A 21,358-nucleotide genomic window follows, 5' to 3' on the forward strand; every position below is an offset into this window, starting at 1 on the left:
TACAGAACACAATATTCAGAAATGCTTTCTTAAACTGTTTTCAGAAAAAGAAAATATTTTCAAACAGTTCTTTGCTTCAAGATAGTTTTACTCTAATTATGCTATTTTTCTTTAAAGAACTTAATTCTTTATTATAGATAAAGAAGTCCTGACATATCTCTGTGTCTCCATAAATGATGTGTGTGTGTGTGTGTGTGTGTGTGTGTGTTGTTTTTTCTTCAGTGGCTATCTGTCGATGTCTTTGTCACTGTCTCGTACTTGTTTCTGCTTTTTCTCTGGGATTGCCTTGGGTCTCAAGCCACTGTGGGAGCTGACTCTACTCTAAAGGCCAGTTCTCAGCCTCAAGGACACCTAGAAGGATAAACAGCCTTAAGGACACCTAGATAGGTTAACTTGGGAATATGGAAACATGATTCAGAATAGACATGCCAAGATGCTCTGAGCATATTGGCTCTTTAAAGAAGAGGAAATCCTTAACTCCGTCTTTCTCTTGGTTGACTTCTGTACCCTGAGCTAGCTGAGACAGAAAGCAGCCCTCTTTCAGCCCATACTAGAACACATTGTCAGAATTTTCATCAAGGTCATGATGGGAGATATGGCCCTCAAGTTATCTGACTATAGGGCAGTTCTGTTCCTTGAAAAGAATTTGTAGCCTGATGAGTTCCTTGTTTGAAATTCTGATAAGTAAATCTCTGTTAACTGAGTGATAGTACTGCTGCCATTTATATATTCCTAGATTTTAATGAAGCCATTAAATCCTTTTTTAAAAGAAGATACAGCCAGATATCAACCCTGACCTTGAGTGTCTCGTTGACAACCACTTTTCATATAATAGAAAACATAACTTTGAATGACAATGTTGGTTAATTTTCCCCTTGGAAAAAAAAAGTTAACCTCTATACTACTCAGTTCTCTCATCTGTGAAATGAGAGAATTTGTTTGGAGTGCTGCTAAGGCCCCTTACATTGCTAACATTTGTGACTAATATAACATAAAATGGTATATAAATGTAAACTTCTATTGTTCTCATTGTTGGTAATAATAAAGTAATTCCATGGACCAAAAATTATGTTGTATCTAATTTGTGTAAGGTGTTTATCTTAGCAATTTTGTGAAAAGGGTCAGCAAGGAAAACTGCTACTGAAACAAAACAAACAAAAAAAATAGAGATGTAATTATATACATAGATAAAATTTGTCAAATGACTCAGATTCCCACTTTAATGAATTGATATTCTCATCATCTTCTCAACTTCATAAAACAGTCTTAAAATCTGTGCTTTATTTTATTAAATATTGTGATACTTTTCGTAGGTATTGTTGACTTGTGTTCCATATACCTAAATGGAATTTTGTGTTCCTCTCTTACAGTTGTGTTCCTGAATAACCTAAGAAGTAGGCTTTAAATGTGACAGTTTGGGAGGTCCCTGAGAGGGACTTAAAGGCTTTTTCCTGTGCCTTCCTGTGAAAACATCTCAGAGAACCCCAACTATTCTAACGCTAGTCTCTCAGTTACTTTCTGATGCTAGTTCATCTTTCTTCCTAAAAATGAAGTTGGATCTACAGAGTTTCTCCCAGTAGCCTCCATATACCAGGTAGTCCAACTCTGATTAGTACATTCAAGTATTCATGACAATTAAGTATCTACTCTATGCCAAGGATTATGCCAGAGCCTAGAACCACAAAGAAGCAATTAGGGAGTTCAACATGTAGTTTCATTTAGCCAATGAATATAATTTAAATTTACAAATATTGGAACATGGTAGAACATCAGTCAATACTGTTGAAAGAAAAAATAAAAAGCAGTCCTTGGCACCTGTCTGCGTAGATCCTAAAAAAAAAAAGGATCGAAGGAAAACTACCCATATATTAGAAGGTAGTATCGCTTTATTCTAACTGATTATTATTCTGGTATAACTCATTGGCGTAGCATGAGGTAGTGATATTTTCATCCCACACCATCTTGTGCCACAATTGTTTTTCATGTTAAGTAAAGGACCAACAACAACAAATCCCTGGAGATAGTACAGCTTCCTGACAAGTTTAGTGCTAGAACTAGCCCTATGCAATTAACTAGTGCTCACTCTTCTTCACTGCACTGTGCTGAGGATAAAGAACAAAAGTGAGGCCTCAAGCAGGGTCATGTGCACATGGCTGGCACAAGAAAGCAGTGGCCAATGAGCTGAAGCTAGCAGCAGAGAGCAATGCAGCTGTGAGTACATGTCTGTACTGAGATGTTTTCCCTCTTCTGCTGTTCTAGTTATACCAGCAAGAGCAGAACCCACTAAGAGCTAAGGCAATGGGCAGGAAAGAGCATAGAGATATACGAAGTCTCTTGCTATAATTTGAAAACAGTGGTTTTCGAAGTGCAGAATAGTAAAGATTGAAGCTCCAAGAAGCATCCCACTATTGGTGGGAAAGAGGGATCATACAGTCTTATACATTTGCTTATTCAAAATATGCATTTCATTATTTTAAAAAGATATGATGATAGTATGCTATTATAAATGCACTTAATTTGAGGTGACAGTTTCCAGACTCTCTCATCCAAGCAAGAGCTTCATTATTTCTGGCAAGGATCCCAGAAAGGATCTCCATAACTCAAAAACTTACATATTACTTTGGTTCAGAACCAACCCTTGTACTACTGCCAAAAATGCTAGAAATGCACATACCCCCAAATCAATCTTAGCAACAACAATGGTTATAGCAGGTAGGTATCTAATTTCCAATTTCAAATAGACTTTATATTCAGAAATGTATCCATATATTCAGAAATCAGACTTTGATCACAAATAAAATGCAGTATTGGTAAATCTTTAGTAGAATTTGTCTACTTTTTATTGCACAAGACTTCTTCTTTTGTCCTTGTCTACATATAAAATTCATCTGTTCCACGTTTTTTTTAAAGTACCACAAACCATATTTAATGAAAACCCAAGAGCAGAGCAAATAATGCTCATTTCAGTCCTTGCTAATTTAAACAAAATTTTAAAATACTGAAGCACCAATAAAATCAATGTATGGAACACCTTAAATTATATTATTAATGTGCATACTTCCTATTGCTATCACTTAAATTCCTTTAGCTTTAAATTCATATTGCTAAAATAATATTCAAGTTTAATTTTTCAAATTATTTTGAAACTCAAGGGAGAACTCACGTGCCATGTAATGAACTGTAAGCTCTTTGAGAGCAGGGACCATATCCATTCATTATCTCATGTTCAGGCCAATTATACCCTCCACCTGAACATTGCTCACTATTGTTTAAATGAACAAGTGAATGGAAGAATGAATTTAAAAACACACACAAGAATTTAAACAATATCCTGATAATTCAGGCACAACTGTCCCTTTGTAGGAAAGAAAGGACGATTTAAAAGACTGGGTTATTAAAATTAATTGTCCATTATAATTGAATTCATAAGATAACTTGACTTAAATTCACTAGATAATTTCTCTCCAATTACAGACACAATAATCTGATATGGGCACAGTGCCAGCATGAACACTGGATCACTGTGATCACTCAGAATTAGCCCTGTTTTATTGGACTTTGTATTCTTTCCCAGAAGATAAGATTATTTCTTACCACTGTTTAGAATTATATTTATGTCTGCCCATCTCTATTTCTCTAAGTAACCAATATATTAAGCAAATGTTTCTATTTTGATCAGGACAAAATAAAATTGGATTAAACTATGTTTAGGCCTGATTTCTGATTAACAACTTCTTGTCTGTTTTTTAAAATTTGCTAAATTGCATATTTATTTTCTTGACTTTAAAGAGATAACTCTCCCTTAAAAAAAAAATCTGAAAACAATGCATAATGTTTATGATATCTTTATTCTAAGTTTATAATCAGCATTTTTTTATATCTAAAGAAAGAAAGAAAATCAGTCACAAAGGAAATAGAGAATAAATGCTGTTTAAAAACACAAAATAGTACTATATAGGAACATAGGGGAAAAAGTGAACTAAGATCTATTTAAAATCTTAACAACTCAAGTATCATTTCCTGACATAATTCTAGAAACCTCATGAAATATTTGTCCTTAATATAAACCCTTGTAACTTTCATGGTTGTATGGTTTTTAATTATTTCACAGCATGGCATGAACTTAATTCTCTAGAGGCAAATACTCATGAGTCCATCTTGATTACTTTTTACCCAGCATTTACTCAGAATAAATCAGTGAAAATAGCATATTAATATAACATTTCATATACATAGATGTCTTGGGTATTTTCAAAAACTCCAAAGATTTAAGTTTTCAAAAAAGATGACATTCCCACTTTTGTTCAAGTATTTTTGAGCTTCCTCTATAATTTCACTCAGAAACTTAAGATTCATTTTTGTATTACTACCCTAAGTATGCAAAGTTTAATAAATTATTGTCTTTGAATTATGGAACATTTTAAGAATTTAATGCAATAAAACTTAACTTACCTTAAAAAAGACTTATTTTCATAAATTCTTCTTTTTACAACCTTGGTTCTCTAGTCAAAAGCAATATAGAGACTTCCCTCTCTTCTCTTCCTCTTCTGTGAGACCCAGTGGGTTGACGGTTCCCTCTCTGTCTGTGATGAACACAGCAGAAGACCCAGGGTTTGTCCTCACTCCTGATGCCACACACCTTTTCTTGGCACTTCATTTGGTCCCAAGGGAAAATGCTTACAGAAATCTCCTTCTCCAAAATCTCTTGACAGATGGCTCTGCTGGCAAGAGCCTTAACTCTTAGAAGTGCTTTAATGGGCTTTTATTCTCCCACTTTGCATCTTCACAGGTTTTATTTTTTAATTGCACATTGGTTAATGCTTCAGTGTCCTAACTGGCCAGACCATCATTGCCCCCTTGTAGTACTCCCAGCGAATCTGCTTTTCTGTTTTTTATTTCAATAAATTTGCAAAGCTAGTTTTCTTTTAATATTTTATTATTTTTCTGCTCCTATACTCAGAAGCAGTTGTTAAAAAAGAAAAAAAAGCTCAATCACTTACTTTAAAGCACAAACTAAACAAATATTGAACCTGTTCAAATACAAATAAAGTAAATTTATATGGTCATTGATAAAGTTGTAAACCAGAAAAAACAACAAAAATAGCAATTTTTATCAACATCACATGTATTCCTCTGATAAGTGCCTTTGTTATGTGGTTTCTCTCCTCACCTCTCCTCCCCTCTCCCTTCCTCTCCTTCTTCCTCTCCCTCTTTGACATCTTTGGAGAAACAAGAAGACACACCCTGAAATTACAGGCTCATTGTCATCTCGATGATGTTAGTTATGAGAGTAAAGGGATAACCCAAGTCTTGCAGCCTTATCCTTAAATACGATAAAAAGCAGGATGATTTTCAAAAGACTAATAAGCGAATGACTATAAACTTAGGCAACAATTTTGAACCAATAATAAAATAAAGTAGGGAGTGACAGGACCATGGCAAACTAGAACACGTATGCCCATTTATCAACGATAGTGGCTGCTCATCTCCAAATAGTCACTTTCTGCGGAAACTCAAACTCTGCATTGTAAGAATAATGTTTTTCAATGGAATCCCCATATATAGATTTTTATGTGAAAAAAGATATTATGCTTTTTAAATGTTAGAGGATACTATGGGAGCTAATCCCAACACCTAAGGCCCAGCCTCAGCCCGTGTACTGCCATCTACTGACTTCTGATCTAGAACATACTGAAATGAAGCTAATGCCAATGCCAAAGCATTGCCTTTATTAATCATGAACTCCTTTCTTGTTTGTAAAAATTATCAAAGTGTAGACTTGTTAAGTTTTAAAAAAATAAGAATCCTTATTAAAAACCTTAGGAAAGGCATTCACCAAAAAAATAGGTAAATAGTGTGTGCAACATATAGCTCAAATCTGTGTGAGAAGGACCATGTTTACCAAAAGTAATAATACAAAGCAATTTTATGAAGTGAGAGTGAGAAACTTTATTTTATTTTATCTATATTTCTTTCTCTTTCCCTAGTACTGATCTATCAATAATTATTTTACTTTTAATTACACAATTCATGTTAAATACAGAAAGAATTTTCAAAAATTCCTATAATTCCATTACTATACTTTATTATTTATAATTTTCTTGAATGTATCTCTCTCTATATATATATACACATATTTATGCATAAGTACAATTTTACATACATGTATTTTATATTATATTCATATATAACTTAACATTCTTTATAACAATCACATACTGAATATATTATTTGATATATACTACTAGAAATATAATAATATATTATTAGTCTGTTTTTTCACTCAACATTAACTATAGTAACAACTTTTCCCTAGTTCAATAATTAATCTTCCACACGTGATATTTAAATGGCTATGCCATACCCAATTGTTTAGGTATAATTGACTTGGCTCATCCTCTATTACCAGGTAAATTTTTTCAATTTTTTCTTTACAATATAGTACCTATAATTAAGAACTGTTATCTTTGTGAACATTCTTATTATGTCAAAATATATGCATATTTCTTTTCCAAAGGTTGTGCTAATTTACAATCCTACAACTAACTGTGATAAGTGAATTCATTTCCCCGTATTCTCAACAGAATTAGGAATAATCTATTTTAGGTGGAAAAGAGATGAGGTAATATTTAAATTTTATAAAATAAAACTTATTTTCACATATATCAGCTGAATTACTATTTTGATTAATATTTTTCCTCTTGACTGACTGCAAACTGTAACATGGAGAAATGGAACCATCCAAAGAGATGTCTGTGGCTAAAGTACCTGACATCTGCTGGCAGCAGACACTTGATGCTAATCAGATGCTTCATGTGTCAACTGGACTGGGTCACAGGGTGTTCAGATATTTGATTAAGCATTAGTTCTGTGTGTGTCTGTGAAGGTGTTTCCAGAAAAGACTAGCTTTTCAATCAATAGACTAAGTAAAGCAGATTGCCCTCCCAAATCTGGGTGGGTATCTGCCAATGCCTTAAGGGTCTAAATACAATAAAAAAGCAGAAAAAGAAGGAATGTATTCTCTTTGCACCAGTCTTCTCCTGCCCTGGGACTGGGACTTACACTATCACTGCTCCAGTTCTCAGGTCTCCAGGCTAGAACTGAAACTATAACACTGGTTTTCCTCAGTCTCCAGCTTGCAGAGAGCAGACTAGGACTTCTCAGCCTCCTTTATCATATAAGTCAATTCCTCATAATAAGTAAATATATTTCTTTCTCTCTGTGTCTCTCTTTTCCTCTCTCTGTCTCTGTCTCTTGAATGACAGTTGATGATAGGTAGATAGGTAAGTAGGTAAGATAGATGCTAGATATCCGAAACCGGTTTGGCTCAGTGGATAGAGCGTCAGCCTGCGGACTGAGAGGTCCTGGGTTCGATTCCGGTCAAGGGCATGTACCTGGGTTGCGGGCACAGGATGTGCAAGAGGCAGCTGATTGATGTTTCTCTCTCATCGATGTTTCTAACTCTCTCTATCTCTCTCCCTTCCTCTCTGTGAAAAATCAATAAAATATATTTTTAAAAAAAAGATAGATGCTAGATAGATGCTTGCTAGATAAATGATAGATAGATAGATGATAGATAGATGATAGATAGATAGATAGATAGATAGATAGATAGATAGATAGATATCCTATATTTGTGACTAATGCAGTATGATTAAGATGGGAAAGTGGGGGAATTTGTCACCTAGCAAAAAGTTGGTAAACTCTTTAATAAACATATCCTAAAAATCAATGACTGATTGTAACATACTTGTAACTGGGAAGAGAAATATAATACTAAGATTAGTACCCACTGCAGCCTGTTCAGAAGTGCAAGTAATATATATTCTAGGCAATATTCTAGATATTCTGGAAATAAACATCCTTTTACAAGGCATGATTTTGGAAAGACCTACTTGGCTCAGTGGTTCCCATACACAGGGCCCTTTGTAACTGTTTTCATGTGCTAATGAATCTCTGACACAACTAAATCTCCCATCTGTGAGAAGTGATTCCTCTCAATGGACCCAGAATTACTGAGTGACATTAAACAAATAACTTCCTATATTTCAGTTTTCATCTGTAGGATGGGAATAATAATTGTAGTGCTTATACTTGTTATCATTAAGATTAAATATAAATTGCTTAGATGACTGCCTGGTATAGATAAGACCTATATAATTTTTGTTATTGTTATCACCACTGTATTTTGCAATACTCTCCTCTAGTTTTACAAACTAAAGTACATTATAATAATTTATATCTTTGATGTATACCCTAAAGATGAATTCCTTAGGATCTAGGTCTGCTTTCCTTCATTTTTATATTACAAAATTTAACAATTGCCTAGAGAATATTAGGCCCTGAATAAATGTTTCCTTAATGGTGGACAGGTAAGTAGACAAAATAAAACAATGAATGTATTTTTGGCCAAATCATATCAGGTTGAATCTGTCCTGTTGTAGTTACTTTTTCTGGTTTCTAATTCTAGTTCCAATTTTTACTTTTTAATTATTTGTACAGTCTTTAACAAACATATACATTTCAGTTAAATTGAAATCAACAAAGTTAATAGCTAAATTCAATAAAAATATATTGTACCCAAACATAAACAAGACACTCATTGTCATAGGGCTGTTTCCCTCAATAATAGCATGTTTGTCACAGAGGACCTAGAACATGACAACTGATACTATAATAAGAACATGTAAAATACTGGCCTTCACCTTAAGGGGAATATATTTAGTTTCATGTGAAGGACCATGATTTAGCTTGTAAATAAGAGCGTTATCAAAATGTGATCACTCGGGTCCTGGTTGACATGGCTCAGTAGCTAAGCATCGACCTATGATCCAGGAGGTTATAGTTGGATTCCCAGTCAAGGCACATGCCCGGGTAGCAGGCTCCATCCTCAGTGTGGCACATACAGCATCATCATTGATGTTTCTAACTCTCTTTCTCTCTTCCTTCCTCTCTGAAATCAATATATATATTTAAATGTAATAATTGGGGTCTAAAGCTGCTGTCTGTAAAACAGGTTATCAGTGTGAAGGTAGAGAACCACATGACCTAAACAAGTCAGCTGTTGAGCTTCAGAAACCTATGAAAATGCCAAAGACAGAATTCTGGTGTGTGATCCAGATGAAATGCACAACAGTTTTTAAGGTTAAAAAGACTGTTTCTAGTTTCCTCCTTTTAATCAAGGTAAAAACTGTTTATTCCACATATTAATAGTTCTGACTTACAGCCTGGCCGGCATGGCTCAGTGGTTGAGCATCGACCTATGAACCAGGAGGTCATGGTTTGATTCCAGTCAGGGCACATGCCTGGGTTGCGGGCTCCATCCCCACTGTGGGGCGTGCAGGAGGCAGCCGATCAATGATTCTCTCTCATCATTGATGTTTCTCTCTCTTCTCCCTCTCCCTTCCTCTCTCTCTAAAATCAATAAAAATATTTTTTAAATAGTTCTGACTTACTACATAGATGTCATTAATGTGAAAAACAGCTCAATCTGCATGGTCCTGAAACTGACAAATGCTAACTCAACAATGAACTTTTACATAGTTCAACCCATTTACAATTGAAATAAACACTGAAAGTTTTGTCTTCCATGTAGGGCAGAAAGCAGTGTGACTGCACACTCACTGAAGAAAGGCTATAGTGAATTTGAATGCTGAATATATAGCAAAAAGGGAAGTTATTTTATAAAGTTATTGTTTGCTTTTTGTACTCAAACCAAAGGAAAAATATTTTAGTCAGATAATCTTTAAGGGGAGTGTTGAAACCCTGTGGAAATGTGTAAGTAATTATCAGGGTGGTTCATATGCCCAGAAACTGGTCATGTTGTCTTTTCCTACATGTCCTAAAAGATGAATTGATTTTATTAAATGGCAGGCAGAAGAAGTTTTCATGTTGGTATTTAAATAGAATTAGAGAATATTAGATCTGAAAGGGAACTTAGAGCTCATCTGATTCAATTTCTTCCCTTTTACCGATAAGGAAGGATTGTGAAAATTAAAGTTGTTGAGCGATTTTGCCAATTTAAAAGTTAATAATTGGTACAAACAAAACTCAATCCAAAATTCAATTCCTTTTGAAATATTAAAAAAAAAAATACTTCCTTCTCTAGATAAAAGTAGCTTTGACTTCCAAAAACTTGAGAAGCTCAATTTAAAAATATCTAAACTTGTCCTGGACACTTTCGCTAGGAGCCATTATAGGAAATCATATGCCCTTCCAGTATTCTCAGTGGGTCACATTGTATAAACTGGGAAAGGATGACTGCATCTGAATAAAATAAATTAAAGTATTAACTGTGAGCACACTCTCACCTAAGACTAACATGTATCCACTTATTAAAGTATTAAAATTAGTTCATACTAACTCAAGTTCCCCAGGTGCACACCCTGGCGTCCCCACCTTCCTCATACCCCAGTCTTCCAATAATTCAGCAACAAAGGTGTTAAGTATTACTATGACAGGAGTCCCCAAGACCCAAGCCTAAGGCTGGATTCCATTGTCAGCATTGGTATTCATGGTTGTTAAATACCTTTATATTATCCCTGGATCTATCTCCTTAGTTTCTCTTCTATAAATGCTAAATAGCAACATTCACTTCAGGTACCCTTATATATCTCTATTTGTCTAAAGATAAACTAAGCATCATGAATAAGACCTATTCAATGAACTAACAAGAACCAAATGTCTAAATATATAATGGTTCTATTAAAAAGTCAGCTGAAATGCTACTCTGAAAAAGTCTAGGATAACTGTTGAAAGATGAAAAGACACTTCCATGTAGCACAACACTCAAACCAGATAGTCTAAGGTTTCCACTACCAATTTGGATACAACTTTGTACCCCTGCTTTAGTCCAAAAGCATGGTAGACAACTAAGAATATTCAAAGGCTGAGCAAGAATCCAACTTCTGCCTCCAAAATTGCCCCTTAATCCTGTGAAAATCTGGCCCATCAAATAGATGAAATATTTAGTTTAAAAAGCAGTCAGACTTGTAGTGGGAAGTAGTCAATGAACCCTTTCCCCTTGAGGGGGTGGGAGGGAGATAACAGTGAAACCAAGTCAGTGGTTGAGATTAGATAGAAAGAGGAAATTACAACTATAACAAAATATTACATAAAAGCCAAATCAGCACAGAACAAATAAAATAATGCATAACAGGAAGGGATCCAAACCAATACAAACAACTGCAAAGGGTCTTACTGGCAGGCTTTCAGACACCGAATTTGAGGAGGACAGAAACATTTAATTGTTGAGTAATACTTCTTAAATGATGTTTTACCTCAAGAAAATCACATCAGTGAAGAATGTGAAAATGGTTGGGCAGCTGCATCCATCCCTTCTAACGAAAGCCCAGCTGCAGGAAGAAAAGCCAGAAACAGAGAGAAGACAAAGAATAATAAATGAGAGGATGAGATCTATAAAGAAAGAGAGAAATTAAAATAAGACAGTGAAAAATTAAGCTGCAACTCAGAAATATAGGCCAGAAAAAAGGCTTTCAACAAACTGTAGTAAATGTAATGTTTTTAAACTCAACTATTGAAAACAAGTCTTTCTGAAACTAATTAGTAAGACCGGCAGACACTTGGTATTCTTGTCTCAGTGGTGGAATGACTGCAAAATAGTACTATGCACTCACCATGTGGGCTCCATGTTTGCTAAGAGCTGTTTATAAAGTGGGTATAACTGATAAAATAAGTGAATAATTGGATATTTTCCTCTGATATCTAAGACAAAGTACAAAACCTCCATGGTTCTCTGATACAGCAAAAAGGAAAATATGGTTTGTATCTAAGCAAAGTATATAATAAACTTTATATTAAAATTACGATAGTGGTCTAGAGCTTTAAAATCTCACAGTAAACAAATGTAGACTGTGAGAGGCAATTCAGCTCAGGGGATGGGCAGAGCTAGCAGATTACCTGTATTTGAAACCCATTCTGCCACTTCCTAGTTATGTTCTTAGTGAAGTTCCTTAACCTCTTTGAACCTCAGGTTACCGACAACTGAAATGAGAATAATAGTACCTAACTCACAGGATTATTGTGAAGAGTAAATAAGCTAAAATATACAAAACCCTTAGTAGAGTGCTTGTCCAGAGCTCAAAAAATTTCTCTCATTTTTCTGTGTATCATGCATGCCCTCTATGGTATACTCCAAAAGGTCTGCTTTGATTTCTTTCATATTGAGTGCCTGTTGTTAACACATATAATATGTTTAGTAAATAAGTAAGTATTAGATGACCTGTATTAGGCACTTTTCCTGGACTCAACATTGCAGGGGGGAAATATGGACCCTGCCCAAAAGGTGTTTATTCAGTGAAACAATCTGTGACCAATTCCAGAGAGTACATCTTTGTCTTAAAGTGGGTAGTAGAAAGATCTAAGTTCATCTGATGTTAAAATGCAGGGTAAATCAGTGAGAACTGGGGTAATTGCAGAAGGCTTTGGAGGAAGTAGAAAATAAAGTGAGCTGTGGAAGATGTGTGTAATTGAGACAGACATAGAGAAAAAAACATGTGCTTCCTGCTAAAGGAAATGATGTTAGCAGGATTATGGATGAATATGGGGTGTATTTGAGACTAGCTTGCCTAAGTGAATGGAGATTTTTGGAGACAAAATGGGAAATGGGGCTTTTTTGTAGAATTGGAGTAAACTGTGGAAGGCCTTAAGAGCCTGAGGAGTTTTTACTTGAAATATTATGAGATAAGGATTATGTCTTATAAAGTGAGGTGGTAGAAACAGTGTTTCATAAAAATTGGCCCTGTTAAGGTATGCGGGCAGATCAAAATCAAGACAGTGTAGTATAAGAAGGTTTGGAGGATATTGCAGTCATGTAGGTATGACATGATGATGTACTAACTTAGGTTGAAGAAAGAGAAATGTAAGTTTTATTGTGAGTGAAATGACAGGCACTGGAGGGTTTTGAGCAAAGAGTGATATTATCTGATTTGTTTTTTAATAGGTCTCTCTGCACAGTTGAGAATACATTGAGAGGATCGGGAGGTAGAACAGGGTAGACCTGATAGGACCCCATTTAAGTAGTTCTCAAAAAAATGATGGTAGCTTGAATCTCATGTGACTGAAGAAGAGGTGGGAAGTAGCTAGAATTAATATATTGTGAACAGGCTTCTTAGGCAAGTGTTTTAGGCTATTACACAGGACTCTGCCCTTGGTTTAATGTTCTGCTGCTATAGTCTTGAAATTCTTAGTATGTTTAAATAAATGGCCCCACATTTTCATTTTGCACTAGGCCTCACAAATTATGTAAGCAGTCCTGATTGTGAACATAAAAATGACAGAATTAATTGATGTGTTGGAGTTTGGGGGTCTAAGGGTGGGGGGAGGAGCCAATAATTACCTTGAAGTCTGGGCCTTAATATTTGAAAGAATGAATTTAGTGAAATGGAAAAGACTATGGAAGCATAAAATTATGAAATTATGAGAAGGGATCAGAAGCTCAGTTTTAGACACATGAAATTTGAGATTTTTATTAAGTATCCAAGTAGAGATGTCTGAAGTTCACAACAATGGATATATGTCTGGAGTGACCAACATTTGGGTGGTATTTAAAGCCATTAATTTGAAAGAGAACATCTGCATAAGGAGTATAAATATAAAAAGAAGTCTAAGCACTGAGCCATGATGAGGCACCAGCAAAGGTGACTGAGCAGGATCAGCCACAAAGACATCAGGATACTTGGAAGACTGTGTTGTACTAGAAGCCGAAGAAAGAAAATGTATCAGGAAAATGCTAGCGACAGTACAAGTGAATCAAGTGCTGGGACTTGAGCACTGAATTTAACAACATGGAGGTCATTAGTGATAGCATTGTTTCCATGGAGAGGTGGGGTTTTATAAAAGCCTGCTTTGATTGGATTCAAGAGGAAGAGAAGAGACAGCTTAGGAACTATAAGCATAAGCACCTCTTAGAAGAACTTAGCTATAAGGAATGGAAGAGAAAGTAGTTGGAAAAGAAAGTAGAGGTCGATGCCATAGAGATATACAGGAGAGCTGGCTGACTAATCCAAGATGTGATTTTAGATTAATAGCTTGATTTTAAGTACATGGAGTTTGGGATTGTAATGAGTCAAATGGAAATGTCCATTAGGCAACTAGAAAGGTAGAGATAGATAGTCTGAGAAGAAGAATTGAGGTTTTTTTCATTGTTTAGACTTTATATTCACACAGAAGTCCAATTTTGGGGTTGTAGTAAAAATAAATTAGCTCATAATAAAAGTGTATGGAGAACAATGGAGGATTGATGAAATCAATATTCTGAGTAAAGTAATAAAACAAAATCAAAAGCACTGGACTACAGTCCCAACTTTAACTCCATTTAGGTGTAGTTGTATTTCCATTGGCAAATTAAGGTCACTACCTGCATAATTAAGTATGCACACAAAAGCTTTCCAAATTAGCTGGAAATTTTACACAAAAAGAGACTCTGTTATAAATGAGAAAATCTATTATTAGATCCTTTTTTTTTTCTTTTTTCAGTTTACACAGACAGGTTACAGATGAATGACCCTGTTTAATTTATAGCAGGTTATTTAAAAATAAAGCAGTCCAGAAAACCCTGCCTGCTACCTGACACCAAGGACTTCACCTTCCACTTGGGTTTCCATATCCTTCAAGCTGAGATTTTTAGAATTAGATGAAGATGCAAACAGAACGACATAATTTGGCTGAAGCATACCATTTGTCAAAATGTATGAAATACCAATGAAGGAAACGTATCAGCAATGATTGCTTTTTACCAAGGACTCAGCGAAGTCCTCACAGTTCTGGCCTAGTGTGACTTGTAACATTGCAAACAAAACTGAAGCGGTACTAGCTTTCTAAGCAAGAACTTGCCCCACATACATGCACACATATGAAAGAAAACGCAAGCCAGTCACACAGCCCTAGCAGTGGAATGAAAATTTAGGTCCTGTTCTTAGTAGAAGGAGAGTCAGTCAGGTTACTCATTGAAATGACACTGATGGCAGACAGGTCACTCCTCTGCAGGCATAGGGTGCTACAGCAAATGGAACAGTTCAGATGTGGGGGTTGGACGCTCATGTTTTCCTTTATTTTCCAAGAAGATCCCGCTGACAATGGTTATTGTCTAAGGATTGTAATCTAAGAAGTACTATACAGAAATATAAGAAATGACACATTGGAACTGACAAATGAGCTTTATTATGATTCTGACAGGAGCACCAAGGGACATTCTGTGACAGAGCATCAATGTTACTCCAGTAACCCAAAGGCTATTGCTCAGAGAGTTCTCCCCCACTTTTTGAAGCACTTCAATAAAGATCTCAAGAAGAGGACATGGGAAGCCAGCCAGAATATACTTGGCACATCCCTGCATCTTCTGGGCCCCAGAAGATGGCAATGATAGCAGCTTCACTTCAGCTCCTGAGGAGAGTGCCTTGGGAAATGAATCTTCACCAGAGAAACCAGCTTATCAATATTCTTGTAGGCATGCAAACAGTATTCTCTGTACTGTCATCAGCTAAGCCTGGATGGAAGTAATCGTTTTTTGGATATCCAAGATTTTCCAAACCCTAATTTCTGCTCACTTCTCTGATCTTGGCCTGGGCATTCAAAACATTCACCTTCAGACTTTCTCAACCAAAGTTCCTCTTTGGAGCCAGAAAACGCAGACAATAATTCAAGCTACAAAATTAAGACCTTTCTAGAGGCAAAAGAAACAGGTTTATTCATCACATACCTGTATGCTTTAGGGTTTAGTGCTTCTCCTGAATAAAGCTGGTCAGATTGCAACTGGGGTTAGAGGGTAGATCCCAGGAGAGTCAATCACAGATGTAGGGAGATAGCAGCTCTCTTTCCACTGTGTTGGGTTGGAACGAGGATCCCTGGAACCACGGGTGAGTGTGTTCCTTAGCCTGCAGAGGAGAGAATGAGACTACTTTACAAGGGGTGGAGCAGAACCAGTGTGAGCAAGAGCTAGAGCGAGAGGGCAAGAGAGACCTGACAACATCGTTTGAGTCTCCGAATCTACATGAAAGCCAAACCCAAGACCACCCATGAGCTAATTCGTTACATGAGCCAGTGGTTGTAATTTTCTTAAAATTACTTTGCAATGGTTTCTGTTACATATAATTGAAGAGTCCTGAATGATATCATAGGAATGTATCATTATAATTAGTCAACATATAGGAAAAACTCTTAAATATTTAAAGCGTTAGGTAAAAACAGCAAAGATATACCATTCCCCCTCCTAGCCTAATTTCCTTTTTCTTAATAATAACTATAATATTTTGTATCTACTAAGTGCAGGTGCTCTGCTAGGAATTTTACAATAACTAGCCCATGGAAATCTTATGAAGTAGGAATTATATCTATCTTAGCAACCTAAGAATCAGAGAGATTACAAAATTTGTATGAAATTAAAATTCTAGCAGATACTAACGAGAAGTGAGATTTGGCTCTAATTTTAACTGAAATTTAAATTATACTACCAGGCCACTAAATAACATTACTATGCCTATAGATACTAAAAATTAGTATATACATCATGGTAACTATCAGTCTTCTATCTACTCAGCAAATTTTTTATTTCCTTTCTTATATCAGAAGAGAAAATAAAATAATAACAGTTTAATAAAGATGACAGTTAAATCTAGAAAATAAAGCATAATATCTTAAATTGTTGTCAACGCTATATATTTGTGCACATTTTTAGAAGATCATATCAGGAGCTCATCAGAACATTATATTATTGTCCTAACTGAGACCCCTATAAAAATTAGAGAAAGTGTCATTCATAATTAATGCTGAGACCACAGGAGTAAACTAGGACATATAGTCACCCTATTTATTTAGCATTGTGTGGTGCAGAAACTGAAGTAGACCTGTGAAAGTAATTGACATGAGCCCTTCCAAAAAGAGAGATATTTTTATTATTATTATTATTATTATTATTATTATTTATTATTATTATTATTATTATATCAGTCTATATTTTCTGTTATTAAACTACTTTCACAAGCCAAGTAATACACTTTGTCTATTTAATCACTAAATATTTATTGTGTAACTGCTCTGTCTGTGAGCCTATAAAAACCAGGCTGCTCCATAATCCAAGTCTTAAGCCACTGCTTCAAGTTTGCCCATTTTTTTGGTTTTCCTCTTAAGGCCTTCTTCTTTTTTGGCATCTTAAGGAGTTGTTCTTCCTGTTTTCTCCACTATCTGATCATACACTAAGTGGGAGGAGGTCCAAATTGTCTCTCTACAGCTCTATTTCCATGCTCTTTTGCATAGCTGATTACATTCAGTTTGCAGAGTAAGACAATCGCTTACCAGTATTTATCTTTTTATTATTTGACATCTTTATGGGCTCAGAACTCTCCGGTCCCTATAGCATCTACGCACTCTCCACCTCCACCTCCAATTATGGCATCAGCTGACATCAGTAACAATAAGGCTCATGCACTCTCATGGCTCCCTCCTTGTCTGACTTCCATGTATAAGACACCCCTCGATTTACAGTTTAATGATTTTAGGAAAAAAATAGCATCTTATACATGGAAAAATACTGTATTTCCATCATATCTCATATCAGCATTCACCTTCCCAGATTCGTGTTCTAATGCTGTTAAACTGTTCTAACATCATTGATTATTTAATTGCCAATATCAGAAATCTTATTCTCTGTCTTGGATTCCCCCAACCAAAACTGAAAACTTGTTGGTGTATGTGCTTAGAGTATAGACAAACAAAAGATGGGTTTGGGAGCAACATTTTTTCATTGGTATTCTTCTGAATTGTCAGTGCAGGCTGATTTTTAATTAGTTTTGGTTTCATTTTTAATTATACAAACAATGTCCCTTTTATTGCCTCCACCCAGAGTGGACTGCTCCCACAGTTCATCCTTGGTATGCCACTTATACAACTTTTAAACACTTTAAAGGTATAAAACTCCAGCTTTACATACTTAACTGACTATGTACACTTCCACCAGGTCCTTCCACATGGACTTCAACTTCTGCAAATCCAAAGCCAAACTCCTTGGATCTCATTTCTTTCTCCCACCAAATCTGTCCCAAAGTTCCTCTTATTCTGAATCTTTGTGGAAAAACAACCCATGTACTTCTACATAAAACTGGCTTTTCTACTACTTTGGCCTTCCTCTTTCCTAGTCATTTTTCCCAATTTGGTATTTTGCACTTTATTTTTGGTTTGTTTCTTTGTATTTTTCTTTGGCTCCCATCAAGATAAACTATATTATTTATAATTAGCATGCAATAGCCAATGTAAATTGTAATTGTGAGAAGAAATCCTTATAAATAGCTGTGATATATATATATATATATATATATATATATATATATATATATATATATATATAAATGTGTCCTTGTTATAAGCAAAATAAATTTTACAATCTACTATTTATAAGTTTTTATTGCTGGTAGGAAAATAAAAATTTGGACTATCAAGAAATATCAATGACACGCTATTCATAATGGGCTTACTTAATACCTGGCACTAAATTTAGCAACTTATATACAGTATCTAATTTAATCTTTACCACAACCTATGACATAGACATTATTACTGGTAATTCACTGAAGAGAAATTTAAAGCCTGGAGACATTACATATGTTATACAAGGTCATGCTATTTAACAGGTTAAGCAGAAATTTGGACTCATTTTTTATTAATTGCAGAGATTGTGCTACATTAACAATTTGGTTAAGCTACATCTAAACTACTTGTATGTACTCCTTAAAAATATTTTTTGAGTAGAGAGAGAGATTGATAGTTACGTGACTATGATCACTTTCTCAACACTGGTATAGCAAATCACTAATCTTTGACACTTTCCTAAAAAGTATCAAGGAACCATTTTGGAGAGAGAGAGAGAGAGAGAGAGAGAGAGAGAGAGAGAGAGAGAGAGAGAGAGAGAAAGAAAGCATAAGGAAGAGAAAAGAAATAACTTCTCACTTCCTTGGTTGATGTTCAAAGTCCTGAGTCAAATGAGCAGGGAAAGTGTGAAAGCAACGCAGAATTTTCCTTTTTACTATAGTGACAGATGTTATCTTACCAAAATTTTTTACACTTACCTATTTCATTATTTTCATCAGTTTAGTCATGCAGCAGTGTTTGAAGCAGAAGCTGAATTCAAGGGAAATGCCACAGGCAAGAGCAACTTTTCAGGGACAAAGAGATTCAAGTGGTAATTCTCCTCTTGCAGATCCTGGCTGGGCCCCATCCCAGAAAAACACTTCTGCATCCTCAGGACCTCAACTGAGCTTGAATGAGATGCTGAGAACTTGAACTTATCCTACATTCTGGATTTCACATTTCTACTCCGAGTATGGACCAGAGGAAAATAATAAAAAATACAGCCAACTGCCAGAAACTTTCTGTCACCTCGGTGCATACATAGCTACTTTTTAGCTGACTGACTTTTATTGTTAGATTTTTTAATTGCTGTGTTAGAATTGTCCCTTTTCTCCTGGCAGTTTCTTAATACCACTTCGGAGAATCTTTTGTGCTCAAAACAGTGACAGTACCACAGAGATCCCTAGATAAGCATGAAAGCCTGGATCTAACACCTTTTTGTTGCTTTCCTCCTATCCAATAGGCCTGCTTGAGTATCTTGCTGTGATGATAGGAGGACTTAGAGGAATGCTTACTGAGAAAAAAACTAAGAAGGGTAGGAAAGCAGAGAGGAAGAAATTCTTGCCAGAACACTGATTTGATGACTGATCAAATCGCACACACATTATGTAACCAGAGAGCTTACAGTGGTGAAGACAGCAGCAGAGAAAGTGAGAGATGGAGAAAGCCAGCTCCTGGGCCTGCTTGGACAGCTGTGCAATGCTCTCCAGGAGGAAAAAGTAAGGAACCACAACCACTCACTCTTTATTCACAGAGATAGAAGAACAGTTTTGATCATGTCTGTGGAGTGCTTTGAGGACTTTGGAACAGAGGCCTTCTATTAATATAAATATTTTTCTATGTATGAGGTATGTGTGTGTGTAATTTCTCTTGAGTAATAGGAAAGAAAGGGAGACTTTCCCACATGACATGCCAAGTACATTTCATAGTCTCTGTGTGTTGTGTGCTCATATACGCAAATATTTCACAGGTAAGTTGCTTTCTGTCTTATGAGAAATGTCTGTTGGATGTATTGGGTTTTCAAATATCCATGGTACAAAATGGCAGCTTAACGCTCTTCACTCAGTGTCCAGAACACGAGCAAATCCCAGGGCTGAGCTAGTGATCCAGCTGAACTTACAGGCACTATGTCCTTACTCTTATGGCTCAGTAGCCTGAGACGTAATCTACCAAATAATTTTGGCATTCTTCAAAGTGATTTTCCCTTGGGGTAAGAAAAACACAGTTGGAATGATGCAAAGATATTTCACTGCATTCAACAATAAAAGGAGCATTTTAAATAAGTTTACTGAGACAAGCCTAATTGTTTTGTTTATGGTTGATGTTGTTTTTGTTTTATTTTGTGGTTATTTCCACTAAAAAGGCCAAAACAGTGTAACTTTAATCAAAATCCTTTTAAAGCAATTTTAACCTGATCATCATGATCTAATCTCTTATTCTTTCTTTTTAATCACTCAGGATTTGGGGAAAATACTTAATTTTCAAGTGAACTTTTATTAATGTTCATTATTGCACTGTTATATGTATCTTGACTTTTTGTTTCTTTTTTAAATTTATATGTCATTATTCTTAAGATGTGAAATACTACTTTTCTGTTTCACGTGAAAGAAAGAAGAAGACAGAGAAACAATCTGTGGTCGCCATGAACAGAAGGGACGTGTCAAGATCCTTATTTATTAGTCTATTCTCTTTTAAAGACATGGGGTTCAAATTAAATAAATAAATAAATAAAATATTAAAATAAAGGCACAGGCTTCAAGTGCTCAGGAAGATGACCTGGATGTTTAGTCCAGGGAAGCCAGTTAGCCTTTGAATTCAAATCAGAGTTTAACCAAGCTTGCAGGCTAAGTGATCAGGACTGGTATAAGACTCAGTTTCTTTCCCTGTAAAATGACACCACATCTTCAAGTCAGTGTGACTCAGGTTGAAAAAAAATATATTTTTAAGGCATTTAGCACAATTCTGGAAATAGTGACCATTCAAAAATAAGTCCTTAATATTTCAAACAGTAATATGTCAGTAGCAGTAATGGTACAGTCATGGGACACAAGACTATAGACTAAACTCAAGTAAGTCACACTTTTAAGAAAAATACTTACTGCCTACATAATGTACTAGGCACTGGGGGTCTCAATTAAGAAAAATAATATATGATGTCTGCCCTAAAAACTCTCTAGTTAAATGATGCATGAGAAATATATTTACCATACGAGAATTAAGG

At 35.4% G+C, this 21,358-nt stretch overlaps 1 long non-coding RNA gene across 1 annotated transcript in view; it reads right to left on the reverse strand.

Moving 5' to 3' along the window:
• Positions 1–21,358, reverse strand: part of LOC308517530 — a 594,900-nt gene that overhangs the window by 83,429 nt on the left and 490,113 nt on the right. Inside the window, exon 12 of the long non-coding RNA XR_013995843.1 lies at positions 15,719–15,893. This is a non-coding gene — a long non-coding RNA (uncharacterized lncRNA). The remainder of the gene's footprint in view (positions 1–15,718; positions 15,894–21,358) is intronic.

This window comes from Myotis nattereri, assembly GCF_964212035.1.
Source record: "Myotis nattereri genome assembly, chromosome: 4".
In the NCBI taxonomy this organism is placed as follows: Eukaryota; Metazoa; Chordata; class Mammalia; order Chiroptera; family Vespertilionidae; genus Myotis; species Myotis nattereri.